Here is a 16,451-nt window from a genome sequence, read left to right on the forward strand (position 1 = left end):
TGAGCAGTGAAACCAGGGAAAAGTTCTCCCCTCCATCCATGTAAGGTACTGGTCGCAGTATGAAGTGCGACTGCTGTTATTGGGGGAACAGCCAAACCAGGAGTGGACAGCTGAGTTAAGCAGGCTGATCCGGGCAGAAATGTGGTTGGACGAGAGCTACAGAGCCCTCCAGTGGTATGCAGCCCAAGTGTGCCCGTGCACAGCGGATGACAGCCCCACGGAAGGCTTTGACTACGATGGCCTGGGATTGTTGTACTGGAGGCTATCCAGGGACCCTGACTTTGGGAGTGATCGGGAGTGGCATTTGGAGGAAATAATGGAGCACAGAGAGCGAAGACTGAATGTCTCAGAAGTGCACTGGGCACAGGAAGATTTGGAGTTTCTGGCCATTCAGGAATGGGAGCTTGAGATGGCCTACAGACAGCTGCTAGACTCCGCTCGGCAGCAGGGTGGGGATCCCTTTGCCTGGGACTATCAGGAAATAGCAGTTGACAACTCTGAAATCCTGGCTGAAGAGTTGACAATGTGGCAGAGTAACAGTGTGCTTTGCCAACCTGCCCCCGCAGCTATGGAAGCGGAGGTCTTATGGTGGATGCAGCAAGTGCTGACTGACCTTGATGAACCTGTTTCTGCATTGGATGATCTTGGATGGAGGAATGTGCCTGTCCAGCAGAATGCCAGAGAATCGGCAGTGGAAAATCTGAAGATTGCCGTCCTCAAACCTGAAGTGCTGACAACAGGGCAGAGCTCTGCTAACCTCTGCCCAGCACTGATAGCATCTTCTGGGTTCCACGGAGAGGAGATGGTGAACCTTTATCCCCAGACACCAGTTGCAGAGACAGGGGATTTGATAGACTTTTCTGCTGAGGAAGAACAACCTGGTGAATCTCCAGCAGAAGAAGAGCTGTTATTAGGGCAAACTTTACTGTGCTCTGCCCAGCACTGATAGCATCTTCTGGGTTCCATGGAGAGGAGATGGTGAACCTTTATCCCCAGACACCAGTTGCAGAGACAGGGGATTTGATAGACTTTTCTGCTGAGGAAGAACAACCTGGTGAGCCTCCAGCAGAAGAAGAGCTGTTATTAGGGCCAAACTTCACCGTGCTCTGCCCAGCAAGAACAGAAGTATCTGTGAAGTTACAAGGAACTTCCCCAGCCGAAGCGCTGGCAACCGGACAGAGGGTCCAAGATCTCTGCCCTACACCTGCAGCGGTTCCGGAAGCTCAGGGTGAGAAGGAGGTGGTCACTTCCCAGCAGCAGATCAGGATACAGGGGGAGAAGGGAGAGGAGGTGTTCATCGTCCCTCCCCAACAGTTGGCCAGGGTGGAGGAAGTGGTCTTTCCTCCCCAGCAAAGATCCGTGCACCTGGGAGACAGTACCACAGACATATTGTCCCAACATCCAGATGAGGGAATGGAAAAGGAAGCAGCTGGCTCACCTCCCCAATGGCAGCTACACAGTTTGGGAGGGGAGGAAGCCAGCCTCCTGCCCCAACGGTTAGCTGGAGCGGAGGATGCGGAGTCCCCAGCAGAAGTGCTGGCAACAGGGCAGAGTGCTACCAACCTCTGCCCAGCACCGGCCACAACTACAGAGTTCCAGGGAGGCGGGGCAGTCGGCCTCCCTCCCCAACAGGTAGCCGGAGCAGATGGTGTGGGGTTTCCAGCAGAAGGGTTGGCAACAGGGCCGAGTACTGCTGGACTCTGCCCTCAACTAACAGAGGATGGATTTCCTGTGAAGGTGGATGGGACGTCAGTCTCCACCTGTATACCCCAGGGATGCTGGGCAGTTGGCCCAGATCCACAACAGCATGACGGAGTGAGCCCAGACACCCTGTCTTCTCTCCAGCGGCAGAAAGGACTCCAGGGAGAAGGGCCAGTCCAGGCCTCTCCCCAGCGGCAGATATGTTCTCTGAGAGAGGCAGAGGTTGGCTGGGTGAGTAATGCTTTGTTTGGAACAATTTGTTTGGGGTACTGTGTGGGTACAGGCATTAGAGGACTGGAACTACTGACTAACTTCGGAGTCAACCCGTCCGGGTCTCCTCCTGTGTTAGTCTCCTGCCGAAAGGGAAGAAATGTGACAGACCTAGCCGGGAGAGAGACTTTTGGAGGGGACTGAATGCTAGCCTCTTGCCGATCGATCGTGGGCCCTGGCATTTGGGGGAACAGTGCTCTTTGTGAGCTGTATGCCTGGGGACCCTTGAGGTGGTATTACTGTGGATTCGGGTCCTGGTCCCCCAGGACACACAGACTCTGGGGACCCTGGATTTGCCATATTAGAAATACTGGCTGATTCATAATGCTGGGACAAATACTATTAGGAGATGCTTATGTCAATTCCAGCCACCTGTCTGTCTGTTGCCTGCTAGAATGTGTATTGTAAATAAGTCTAGTATGGGATCTAAGAGTCATTAGATCCCCATTGTTGTTTGTGTTAATTAACTCTGCTATTGTGTTGATTTGTGACAATGTTGATTGGGTTTTCTGAGCTACAAGACGGCCAGTCTGGCCTAAAAGTCATGTCTGAGTCATCTAGGCTGTCTAAAGGGATTAGTTAATTAGCCCATGTTAATTAGGTTTCTGGTCACAGCTGTATGTTCAGAGTAATATGAGCAGGAGGTATACACCTCCTCTTTTACTGTATAAAAGAGCCTGTATTCCTTGCAATAAAAGAGATTCCTGGTTAAACTTACATACAGCCTGCCTGGTGTTTGTTCTGAGCTACACAACTGGATTAGAACGGCACATAGCTGTAGTTCTAGTCTGGAGCATCGGATGACCGAACCATCAGATGTTGCGATCTGCAATCTGATTCTATAGAGCAGAGGAGTGTCGGGAGAGTGGAACCGAGTGAGCAGGGGCTCGTTACATGCTTGTGTCCAAATATATATGGACCTAACTGTATATAGATATATATTGTATATATTGAGGGAACTTGCATTAAATGTAGAGCTGTAAGAACTCAGCCACTCACTTTCTTCTTCTTTTAAAGGCTTATTTTGACCACTTTTATTAAAAGAAAGTTCCAGAAAACACAAAACATGAATTTTCCCTCACAGGGGATTTCAGCATTTGTCTTCCATCAAAACAAATGAACATTCAGCTTCCAGGCTATTACATGCAGCACTCCTGCTCTGGACTTACCCTTTAGGCCTTTGTCTGTCTCCCACAGATTATCTTCCTACACAACTGGTTCTCACCTGTCTCCTAGGTGGGGCCCTCCTGACTCCTGGGCAATGACCTCCTGTCTTCTGGGGTGGAGCCCTAAACTTTGGTCAGGTCACTACTAAGGGACTTGTACACACCTGTGCAATCAGTGTGCTGGCTGCTCACAAAACCTGGACTCAGGATTGGAGATTTTATGCCATCCAGATCACTTTTAAACCTCCAGGCTTCAGGTCCCAAAACGGACTTTACCAAACATGAAGGAAACTGAAAATCCAGTTTCCCCTCCATGACACAAGCTCACTGAAGCCTCTCAACCCGCCTTGTTGAGAATTCTGGGTCATAACCTCTTTCTTGACCTTGGCAGGGCAGAGCTCTTCCACAATACTTATTCATAACACTCATTTTTATATGGAAACATATAGATACTAAGAAAGTCAATTTTAAAAAAGAAAGACTGTAACTTCATGCATGATAGTTTTATAATCAAGTTTTCATGTGTTATTTATTACACAGCAATTTTCTAATACTTTCAATGTATTCAATGCATACTGTATCTGTCCTTTTTATGTTTACTTTTGTCCTTCTTGCTTGATACATGAATTTTTGGAGGCTGACTTTAACATCTATCAGGCATTGTTTGTTATCATTATTACACCCAAATGCAAGATCATGTTTCTAGTGGCTTTGCTGGGTTAGGCAGAGTTCTATATAGATACACATTTTGCTACGCAGTAAGCTTTTCATTTCCAGCCATTTGACAGATTCTAAGATTAGCAATATAGGAGGATGGGGGAGAGATAAAGTATAGGAACGTTTAATGCATTATACAATACATATTCTTCTCTAGGATAACAAAAAGTTATCAGATTTCAAGGTTCAATGGTACCAATTACAGTTAGAACAATTTATAGCTTGTTATTACTGCTGTAAATGGACTCTTACAAGTCAACTCTCTATTGTAATGTTTGTTTTTTAAGCTGAAGTGACATGAAATAAGAACTTATTTGTGCAGATCAGGTTTTTATATCCAAAAGCAAATGAAACTTTATTATCAAAATTATTTTTGGAAAAGATGGGCTCACATTTTCGGGAAAAAGCATTCTTTGATAACATGGCTCTATTGAATGGACTATTAAGTCCGTTAACATTAAGAGAAGTGATTTTAAGTGTCATATGTGATATATGATGTGTCATAAATGTTATATGGGTGGGAGCACAGTGTATGCTGAAGGGTCACAAGGCTACCAAGATGGTAAATCATGAATAATTAAAAAGGGATAGCGGAAAAATCCCTTCAAAACTCCAGAATATATTGGAAAGATGTAGGATTACAATTTGCCAGTGCACAAAGAAGAGAACATAAGTAACAGTAAAAAACAAGAAAAAACATAACTTTACTAACAAAGTGTACAAAGCACACAATTAAACTAGGGAAGGAGAGAAACCAGAAGGGTGCCAATGCTTCTGGGGGTTCAGAGTTACATCAGCAGCTAAAAAAATAAAGAACACCAGGGTGAACCAGGTGGAGACACTGAGTTAAGTAGGTGAAGCTTTTTCCTAGGTGTCAGGGACTCATGAAGGAGGGCTGCAATGGAGAAGCTAAGCATTAGTAGAGGAAGTAGGTGATAGGCCCCAGTTATGGAGCTACTTTGTGCCCTCTTTAAGATTATGAGGTAATCCTGCCTTGAATAGTAATAATAAGTTTAGTAGGGAAGCCCCAAATGTAAGGAAAGTTATGGTCCTGAAAGACTTCATTTATAGGGGACAGTTCCTTACACCTCTGAGCTGTGGCTGGGGGGCGGGGGTATCAGTCAAAATCATTAGTTGAGAAAATGGATCAGGAAAAAGAGTGGCATGTCTTACCGCAGAATTATGAGCATCTACAAGCTTTGCACGCCACCGTAATATCAGTTAGTTGGCATTCCACGTGGTCTGTAGTTTCGCCCAAATTATATATTTGGAGCTGGATGTTATTGATTAACTTAGATAGATCCCTGTAAAAAAAAAACTTTTGGAAGGATAAGATTAGCTCCAGATTACTTTTTACTCACAGGTGCCTGATGGCTTGAGGAGGTAGAGGGAGAGGAGGCTCCCTGCCTTGTTCTGTTTATGGGTGGTAGACTGTCAGAGGGAGTTCCCTCCATATCTGAGAGATCAGCAGTGCATTTGTCTGGAGTGTGTCAAGGCCCTGTGCTGTTAATGACAGTGGCACCATCTAGTGACTCTTCCTGCCATGGCTGAGGGAAGAAATCTTCTGGCTTCTGTGTGATGTGATGCCTGTGGTGTGGAGAGTGTGGTCCGCCATCAGACTGGGATGATCTAGCTAACTAACTAGAATAGTCAAGAATGCTCAGAGCCATGAGCAGGAATATAATATATTTTTTAGACAAATGTAGGATATGAGAGTATCTGGAATTCCTCAGGGCCTCTGGTGCTGAAGTTGGAATTTATGCAACAGGTCCCTCACTAAAGCCAACCAATAGCTAGGCAGGCTAAGGCAAATTAATAAATAAAATACAGTACATAACCGATGATGCCAAGTAGTGGTACAGAATTACAGTGTAGTGTAGCCTGAAGTCATGATTATTCAGAAGCAGATATTCAGGAAGCACAACAGGAGTCGGGTCAAAGTGAGGTCAGAATAATGTCAGCAGGTAAAGAGAATCCAAACCACAGAAAAAATAAATTAAATTGTAAGCTAGCAAACACAGATGGGCAGATTAAGACGAATGCAAGCTGCACTTAAAAAGAGACCTGGACAAATTAGGATGCACTCCGCTGCCTGTAGACACAGATGTATGCTTGTCCAAATCCCTATAGGTAGACAGGATTCCTAAGAACATAACATGGAGCAGACATGGAAGTTTTTGCCTAAGTATTAAAGCAGTTTAATACAGCTTTTATCCAGTGGCGTCACTAGGGTTGGTGTCACCTGGTGCAGTAAAAAATGGTGTCAACCCCCCTGGTACTAAGCTGGCTAGTGCATCAGTGCGGCTCTCCCCCCTTAACCAGCCACAGTGGATGGAGCCAAGATGTGAGGGATTGGGGGATGGATGGAGCCAGGATGGGATTGGGGAGATAGATGGAGCCAGGATGGTATTGGGTAGAGGGATGGGTCCAGGATGGGATTGGGGGGATGGATGGAGCCAGAATGGTATCGGGGATGGAGCTGGAATGGGATCGGTGTGGTGGATGGAGCTGGGATTGGGGCAGTGGATGATGCTGGGATAGGTTGGGGTGGTGGATGGAGCTGGGATGGGATCTGAGGGGATGGATGGAGCCAGAATGGGATCTGAGGGGGTGAACAGAGCTGGGATGAGATTGGTGGGGTGTATGGAGCTGGGATGGGATGGGGGTGGATGGAGCCGGAATGGGATCGGGGGGTGGATAGAGCAGGGATAGGATTGCAGGAATGGATGGAGCTGGGATGGGATCTTTGATGGGGGGATTAGAGGATATGTGCTAGGGTATGCTTTGGGAAAGAAGAGGAATTGTGCTGGGGGGTCAAATTTCAAATCTGCCCCCCTCCTTCTACTTCTAGCATTGGTTCTAACCCAAATCAAAGCCCCCCTAGCACATTGTCAGGGCTGGCTCAGCCCTTCCTTCTCTGAGCTCAGCTGTCGGCTAATTGCCAGCTCTCTTCCCTCTCCGTAGTTAACCAGCTGTTGTGGATCTGCTCACAGTCCTGCCTACTTAAAGATCTCCAGCTCACTTCATTCCTGCCTTCGCCTTGGTCACATCACAAGAAACCATCTCCTGCATTCCTGTTTAAAGACTGGCTTTGCTGACATCCCTTCTGGCTTCTTATCCTGCTTGCTGTTCCTCTACTTGGATCCCTGACTTCTGGCCTGGCTGATTACCCAATCTGGTTACTGAACTCTGGCTTGGCTGATTACCCGATCTGGTTACTAAACTCAGGCTTGGCTGACTACCTGGTCTGGTTACTGGACTCTGGCTATGCTTTGACTACACTTACTCTATTTACCTTTTTATTTTTATTAAAAAAAAAGTGGGATTTTACTGTACTTCTGTCTCGGTCTGGTTTATGGTTTCTGATAGTAGGCAAAGGCCATGAATTTAGAAGATACAGTCAATCCACTTGTTGGTAATATTTTTTCCAGATTGGATGAGCAAGATCACTGCATGGATCAGTTTGGCATGGCATTACAAGCGCTCCTGAGTCGCACAGCTCACCTGGAATCCCCCACTGTGGCTGCTCCGGTACAACCTGAGTTGCAGGCTATCTCTGCTGCTGTGCCAGTCTCTGTGCAGGCACCCATCTTGAGTATTACCTCTATAAGAGGTATGTCTGGTTCCGCCCTACTTCCCCAGCGATTTGGGGATGATCCAGTTCAATGCAGAGGGTTTCTCAACCAAGTTGAGATATACTTTGAGATGCTGTCCCAGGCGTTTCCCACAGATAGAAGCAAAGTAGGGTTTGTGATATCTTTGCTTTCTGAGAGAGCCTTGGCCTGGGCTAACCCTCTATGGGAGATGCAAAAACTTGTTATCTTGAGTTACCCTCAGTTTGTAGCCTCCTTTAAAAGGGTATTTGACGTTCCCGCACGCTCTGCTTCTGCTGCCAAGTGCCTCATGTCCATCAGAGTACGAGAACTGTTGCAGACTACGCCATTGAGTTCCATACTCTTGCAGCAGAGGTTGCTTGGAACAATGAGGCCCTCATGGCTGCTTTTTCTCATGGTCTCTTGGATTCCATTAAGGATGAGATAGTAGCCAGAGATATACCCACTGAGCTGGAGAGCTTGATCTCGTTTGCCATCCTCATTGACTCCAGACTCAGAGAAAGACTTTCTTTTAAGGAGCACTTGCGGAAGCCTCCTGTACATTTGCCTCCAAGCTTTGCAGTCCCAACCGTGCCTCCCTCACCTCCCATGCCTCCTGGTACTGAGTCGGTCAGTGAAGATGAACCCATGCACTTGGGCTTCACGCGTCTCTCTGCGGATGAGAGAGCCTTTAGGAGAAGGGAGAGATTGTTCCTTTATTGTGGCCAGGCAGGTCACTTTTTGAAGTCTTGTCCTACCCATCCTAGGAACACCCGAACCTTGAGGTCCTGTCATGGACAGACCTTAGGTGATGTTGTGATGTCCCCAGTTATCCAGAAGGAATAAGCCCCTGGTTTTGGTCACCCTTCCTTGGGCTAAGTCGTCTATCAAGATACCGGCTCTAATCGACTCTGGGGCTGCAGACCCCAGAGTCTTGATGCTTCCTTTGTATCAAAGCACTCGATTCCATTGCAGCTGTGTGACACTCCACTTGCCATTGAGGCTTTTAATGGGAGCCTGCCCCTACAGCCTGCCCATGTGACTGAGATGGTTCCGTTGTCCATTGCCGTAGGGGCTCTTCACCATGAGATAATCCAATTCCAAGTGATTTCCTCTCCTAAGTTTCCACTGGTTATTGGTTGTCCTTGGTTACAGAGGCACAACCCCTCTTTTGATTGGCTCCGTGCTGAGGTTCTCCTGGTCACCACAATGCAGTGAAACCTGCTTCCAGAAGGTAGCCAAGGTCCTGTGTACCTCTTCACTCTCCTCCCTGCCAGAGGAGTTCCGTGATTATATCAATGTCTTTGACAAAGTTCAAGCCGATAGTTTGCCTCCACACCGGCCATATGATTGCGCAATTGACCTTCAACATGGTGCCACTCTCCCTCGTGGTTTACCCTTTGTAAGGGACTTTCTCAGGGTTTCATCCTCAAATCCTTGTCTCCTGCTGGTGTTGGTTTCTTCTTTGTGAAGAAGAGGAGCGGTGAACTGAGACCTTGTATTGATTATAGGGGTCTCAATCGTTTCACGATTAAGAATGCCTACCCAATGCCATTGATTATAGAGTTATTTGACCACCTCAAGGGAGCAACAGTTTTCACTAAGCTTGATCTGAGAGGGGCTTAAAATCTCATGAGGATTAAGGAGGGCGATGAGTGGAAAACTGCGTTTAATACCAGAACAGGCCATTATGAGTATCTCATAATGCCTTTTGGCCTTTGTAACGCCCCGACAGTTTTCCAGGAATTTATTAACGATGTCCTCCGAGATTTGTTGCAGTTAAGTGTGAGTTCCATCGGGAACAGGTTAAATTCCATGTCATTTCCACTGCTGGTTTTTCGATGGACCCAGAGAAACTTTTGGCAGTCCTACAGTGGCCTTGACCCGTGGGGTTATGTCCTCTGCAGCGTTTCCTGGGTTTTGACAACTATTATCGGAAGTTTATTCATAACTTCTCATCTCTGGTCAAGCCCCTGACCGATATGACCAGAAAGAACGTTAACCCACAGAGTTGGTCTCTGGAGTAAATTAAGGCCTTTGAAAGTCTCAAGGCTGCCTTTGTTTCTGCTCTTGTGTTGGCACATCCTGATCCTATGTTACCTTTTATCCTTGAGATTGATGCTTCTGAGACTGGTGTTGGCGCCCTTCTGTCTCAACGCCCTACCTCAGAGAGTGCTATGCATCGTTGTGGCTACTTTTCCAAGAAATTGTCACCTGCCGAGTGCACTTACGAGATTGGTGACAGAGAGCTGTTGGCAATCATTTTATCCCTGAAAGAATAGAGACATCTCCTCGAAGGTACCACTGTGCCGGTTCTCATTCTTACTGACCATAAGAATCTCACATTCTTGTCTGAGGCTAAATGCCTCTCTCCCAGAATGGCACGATGGGCTCTTTTCTTGTCAAGTTTCAATTACATTGTCTCATTCTTACCCGGTAGAATGTAAGTGCTGATGCCGTGTCACGACAATTTTCCTCCACTTCTAAGTTGGTGTTGGTTCCGGTTCCTATGATTCCTCCTGATCATATTCTGGCTACAGTTCGCATCAGTCGTACTACTGCTTTGGGTGACAAAAATTCGAGCTGCTCTGGTCGATGCTCCTCCTGAGAAACTTTGTGGCCACTGCTTTGTCCCAGAGTGTCTCTGTACTGCTGTGCTCCAGACTTACCATTCTCCCAAGGCAGCTGGCCACCCTGGTAAGAATCAACTAGTTTGGGCCATTTCCCAACAATTCTGGTGGCCTAGTCTACGTGCTGATGTAATTGCCTTCGTAGCTGCCTGTTCTGTATGTGCTCAGAGTAAGACTCCACGACACCTTCCATTGGGCCTCCTAAAACCCATACCCAATGGAGAGAGGCCCTGGACCCACCTGTCTATGGATTTCATTGTGGAGTTGCCCAACTCCCAAGGTAATATTGTTATCTTTATGGTGGTTGACCAGTTCTCAAAGATGTGTCATTCTATTCCACTTAAGAAGTTGCCTACTTCTAAGGAACTGGCTTCCATTTTTGCTCGGGAGATCTTTCGCTTACATGGGCTACCCAAGGTGATTGTCTCCGACAGGGGTAGTCAGTTTGTGTCCCAGTTCTGGCGAGCCTTTTGTGCACATCTGGGAATTCAGCATGCTTTCTCCTCTGCGTATCAAGCACAGTCTCATGGGGTGGCAGAATGAGCCAATCAGTCCTCAGAGCAATTCCTACATTGCTATATTTCTGACCATCATAACAACTGGTCAGACCTATTACCATGGGCAGAGTTTGCTCACAATAGTGCCTTGAATTCTGCTTCCCGATTGTCTCCGTTTATGGCGAATTATGGTTTCCAACCTAGCATGTTGTCTGACTCGTTTGTTCCGCAGAGTATTCCTAGGCTAGAGGAGCATCTCTGTGGTCTTTGTTCCACTTTTGGCACAAGTACAGGAGGCTTTGCGTCATGCTAATGATAGGTACAGACTCCATACTGAGGCCTGCCTGTGCCTTCCTACCAGGTTGGGAACAGGGTCTCGCTGTAATCTCGCAACCTCCAACTTCGTGTTCCCTCACTGAAGTTCACACCTCGGTTTATTGGGCCTTTCCATAACCTTTGCAGGATTAACCCAGTGGCTTACGCATTGGACCTTCCTACTAGTATGCGCATCTCAAATGTGTTTCATGTCTCCTTATTGAAACCGTTGGTCTGCAACTGCTTTACCACCTCGGTGCCATGTCCTCACCCTGTACAAGTTGAGAACCATGAGAAGTATGAGGTACAATCCATTGTTGACTCCCGTAGGTTCCGTGGGCGCATACAGTACCTGGTGCATTGGAAGGGGTACAGTCCGGAGGAACGCTCCTGGGTCTTATCCTCTGACGTACATGCTCCTGCCCTCCTCCATGATTTCCATAGACATTTTCCCCTCAAGCCCGGTGGTCCTCTGAGGGGGTGGGGTCATTGAGGAGGGGGGTACTGTCAGGGCTGGCTCAGCCCTTCCTTCTCTGAGCTGGCCGCTCAGCTGTCGGCTAATTGCCAACTCTCTTCCCTCTCCACAGTTAACCAGGCTGTTGTGGATCTGCTCATCAGTCCCACCTACTTAAAGATCTCCAGCTCACTTCATTCCTGCCTTTGCCTTGGTCAGATCACAAGAAACCATCTCCTGCATTCCTGTTTAAAGTCTGGCTTTACTGACATCCCTTCTGGCTCATTATCCTGCTTGCTGTTCCTCTATTTGGATCCCTGACTTCTGGCCTGGCTGATAACCTGATCTGGTTACTGAACTCTGGCTTGGCTGATTACCCGATCTGGTTACTTAACTCTGGCTTGGCTGACTACCCGATCCGGTTACTGGATTCTGGCTATGCTTTGACTGCACTAATTCTCCATTTACCTTTTTATTTTTATTAATAAACAAGTGTGATTTTACTGTACTTCTGTCTCGGTCTGGTTCATGGTTTCTGACACACACATCCTCTAACACCCACCCCTTCCCTAAAATCACTCCTAGCAACATAGATGTTACCTGTCAATGCATCCCCCAATCACCTTGTCCCCCTCCATTGCAATATTCCTGTTATTACATACATTACCTTCCCCCCTGGCAGATGCTGTAGCACGGTGTCCCTCTTCCTCCTCCTCTGCTCTTCCTCTCGGTCTGTGTACTTTAAACGTCAGAGCTGAGGAGGAGGCGGCTATAGTCTGGTCTGCAGTGAGTGCAACCAGTGGGAAAGATGTGACTGTAGCGTGCGGGATGGTCGGATTCTGGGCACCCTGTCTCTCTCTGCCTCACTCCCTCCTCCCCCACTCTCCCTGCACATCGTGTGCAGCTGAGGAGATCCCAGAAGGGAAGGAGGGAGCCACGGCGCCGGTACTAGTCTGAGCCTGGTGTCACCCTCCATCCCCCCTAGCGATATAGCGGTATATCCATGTTTGACAATCACCATGCAATGTATTGGGTCAGCAGTTATTTCACACAAATTAAAGAACAAAAGTGATTCACTAATTGTAAACCAAAATAATAATAATAATAATATATCCCATCAATCAAATAATTCCTCAATAAATATTAACATGTGACTAAGATAACCAATAAAGTTTTGTTTTATAGCCAATGCAAAAAATAAATGTGACAATAATAAAAATTGTCCATAGTATATAGTCTCTCAGCAAATCCATATCCTAAAATGTTTTCCTTCATCAATAAAGACTGTAAGTAATAAAAAGGCCCCTTAACCTCCAGTGCCACAGATCCAAGTCTTATCTCCATCAAGAATGTGAACTACAAAACACCTCCTCCAAACCTTACCATGTTCTCGAGTGCTCACACCCAATTGTGCACTCACCAGAATTAAATGACCCCTTTGATTGATAAGTAGTAGGGATGAGCCGAACACCCCCCGGTTTGGTTCGCACCAGAACCTGCGAACGGACCGAAAATTCACACGAACGTTAGAACCCCATTGATGTCTATGGGACTCGAATGTTCAAAATCAAAAGTGCTCATTTTAAAGGCTAATTTTCATGGTATTGTCCTAAAAAGGGTTTGGGGACCCGGGTCCTGCCCCAGGGGACATGTATCACTGCAAAAAAACGTTTAAAAACGGCCGTTTTTTCGGGAGCAGTGATTTTAATGATGCTTAAAGTAAAAAAAAGTGAAATATTTCTTTAAATATCGTACCTGGGGGGTGTCTATAGTATGCCTGTAAAGTGGCGCGTGTTTCCCGTGCTTAGAACAGTCCCTGCACACAATGACATTTTTAAAGGAAAAAAAGTCATCTAAAACTGCTTGCAGCTTTAATGTAATGTCGAGTCCTGGCAATATGGATGAAAATCAGTGAGACAAATGGCTTGGGTACCCCCAAGTCCATTAACAGGCCCTTTGGGTCCTGTATGGATATTAAGGGGAACACCGCACCCAAATTAAAAAAAGGAAAGACGTGGGGCCCCCAAGCCCTATATACGCTGAACAGCAGTATACAGGCGGTGCAAACAAGACAGGGACTGTAGGTTTGTTGTTAAGTAGAATCTGTTTGTAATGTTGAACTGGTACATTTTTAAAGTGTAGCTCCAGCCAAAAAATCTGTTTTTAAGCTTTTTGGAAAACATAGGGAAGGGTTATCACCCCTGTGACATTTGTTTTGCTGTCTGTGCTCCTCTTTAGAAGATTTCACCTCACTTTTTGTCCCAATGACAAAAGTTTTTTGAAAATTTGGGGTTTTTAGTGAAACAAGGATTGGTGATAAAGCATCAGTGGAAAGGAGAAAAGTTTTTCCCATATTAACTCTTACAGGAGAGAATTTCCCTTCCTATGGGGTAGATTTCATCTCACTTCCTGTTGTCTCCTTCCGTTTGCAAGTAGGAGTCGTTTGTAAGTTGGATGTTTGAAAGTAGGGGCCTGCCCTATATACTCAGCAGAAATTTGGGCCTTAGGTGTTGTTGTGGCCTCAACACTTTAAGCCCTCACAGGGCCCTGCTGTGAAATATTAGATCAAGAATTGTAATTACATGCCCCTGTTGAACAGGGGCAGAAAAATTGGGCCTTTGGTGATGGTGTTGGTGGTGCTGGTGCCACAACACTGTAAGTCCTCACAGTTAATCTTGGTGGGTGCAGAAACGGGCTCTGCTGTGAAATATTAGATCAAGAATTCTAATTACATATCCCTGTTGAACAGGGGCTGACAAATTGGGCCTTAGGCACTGGTGCTGGTGCCACAACACTGCAACCCCTCACAGGTACTCTAGTTGGAGCGCAGGAACTAGCCCTGCTGCAAAGAATTGCATCAAAAATTGTAATTACATGCCCTTGTTAAACAGGGGCTTAAAAATTGGGCCTTAGGCACTGGTGCCACAACACTGCAACCCCTCACAGATACTCTACTTGGAACGCAGGAATGAGCCCTGCTGCAAAGAATTGCATCAAAAATTGTAATTACATGCCCCTGTTAAACAGGGGCTTAAAAATTGGGCCTTAGGCACTGGTGGCGGCGCCCAGAACCAAAAATGTTCTTACAAGCTATCAACATGATCATTGAGGAGGAAGAGGATAATTACTCAGCATAACAGGATAGTCACTCAGCATCAGCATAGGCAGTCTTTGAAGGGATCTGACATTTCAAAAAAAATTATTCGGTTACATCAGCAACAGGTGCTTGGTAGCTGGTGGTGATCCAAGACTGATTCATTTTTATGAAGGTCAGTCGATCGACCGAGTCGGTGGACAGACGCACCCTGTGATCAGTTACAAAGCCTCCAGCAGCACTGAATGTGTGTTCCAAAAGAACGCTGGATGCAGGACAGGCCAGTAGCTCAATTGCATACTGTGCAAGCTCTGGCCAGTGATCCATCCTCAAGACCCAGTAACCCAGAGAATTTTTGGTGGGAAAGGTTCCCAAGTCAGATCTTGCCCCTAGGTATTCCTGCACCATGTAAAACAAACGCTGGCGATGGTTGCTGGAACCGATCATACCTTGGGGCTGTGGACTAAAAAATTGTCTGAACACATCGGTCAGACGGCCACCTTCTCCACCACTCCTTCTTTGACTGACCAAAACCTCAGCAACACATTGTCCAGAAACAGGAGTTTGTAACCTCCCAGTCTCTGGGAACGCATTGCACAGACCTTTCTGCAAGGCCTCCCGAAGATGTTTCATCCTCTGCTCCCTCTGCGACGGCAAGATAAGGTCTGCAACCTTACCCTTGTAACGTGGATCAAGGAGGGTTGCCAGCCAGTATTGGTCCCTCTCCTTGATACCACGAATACGAGAATCCTTACGCAGGCTTTGCAGGATCAGGGAGGCCATGCAGCGTAGGTTTGCTGAGGCATTCGGTCCATAGTCCTCTGGGTCACTAAGGACAACATGGTCCACAGCCACCTCCTCCCAGCCACGTACAAGTCCATGTGTTTCTTGGGACTGATCCCTTAAAGACTGCTGCTGATGCTGAGTGCCAGGCTCCACCTCCATACTGACACAATCCTCCTCCTCCTCTTCCTGTGTGATCGGCGGGCACGCAGGAACACTGTCTGGATAAAGGGGGCCTTGAGAGCTAAGGAAGTCCTCCTCTTCCTGCCTCTGTTCTGCCTCAAGTGCCCTGTCCATTATTCCACACAGTGTATGCTCCAACAGGTGGACAAGGGGGACAGTGTCACTGATGCATGCACTGTCACTGCTCACCATCCTCGTGGCCTCCTCAAATTGTGACAGGACAGTGCATGCATCCCTGATCATGGCCCACTGGCGTGGGGAAAAAACCAAGCTCCTCTGACCCTGTCCTGGTGCCATAGTCACATAGGTACTCATTGATGGCCCTCTGCTGTGTGTGCAGCTGCTGCAGCCTGGCCAATGTTGAGTTCCACCTGGTGGGCATGTCACAGATTAGGCGGTTCTTGGGCAGGTTAAACTCCTTTTGGAGGTCTGCCAGCTGAGCACTGGCATTATATGACCGGCGGAAATGCACACAGACTTTTCTGGTTTGCCACAGGACATCCTGTAAGCCCGGGTACCTGCCCAAGAACCACTGCACCACCAAGTTAAGGACGTGAGCCAAACAGGGCACATGGGTCAGTTGTCCCTGTCGGAGGGCGGAGAGGAGGTTGGTGCCATTGTCGCAAACCACCATTCCACCACCACCATTGGCATGGCGTCAACCACCTCTAAACCTGCCCCTGCAGAGCTGACAGAACCTCTTCCCCAGTGTGGCTCCTATCCCAAAAGCACACCAGCTGAAGCACCACATGGCATCTTTTGGCCTGCGTACTTGCGTAACCCCATGAATGCCTACAGAGCACCGCTGGTTTCGAGGACAAAGCACAGGAAGAGGCCATGGAGGAAGAAGAAGAGGAGGGGTTGGAGGAGAGAGGGGTGTCACAATCATTAGTAGTGGCATTTTGGAGGCGTGGTGGCGGAACAACCTCCAACACTACTGCACCTTGTCCTGCATCCTTCCCAGCTGCCAGCAGAGTGACCCAATGAGCCATGAAACTTAGGTAACGTCCCTGTCCATGCCTGCTGGACCATGAGTCAGCGATAATAT

Source organism: Aquarana catesbeiana, linkage group LG05 (assembly GCF_042186555.1).
Source record: "Aquarana catesbeiana isolate 2022-GZ linkage group LG05, ASM4218655v1, whole genome shotgun sequence".
NCBI lineage: Eukaryota > Metazoa > Chordata > Amphibia > Anura > Ranidae > Aquarana > Aquarana catesbeiana.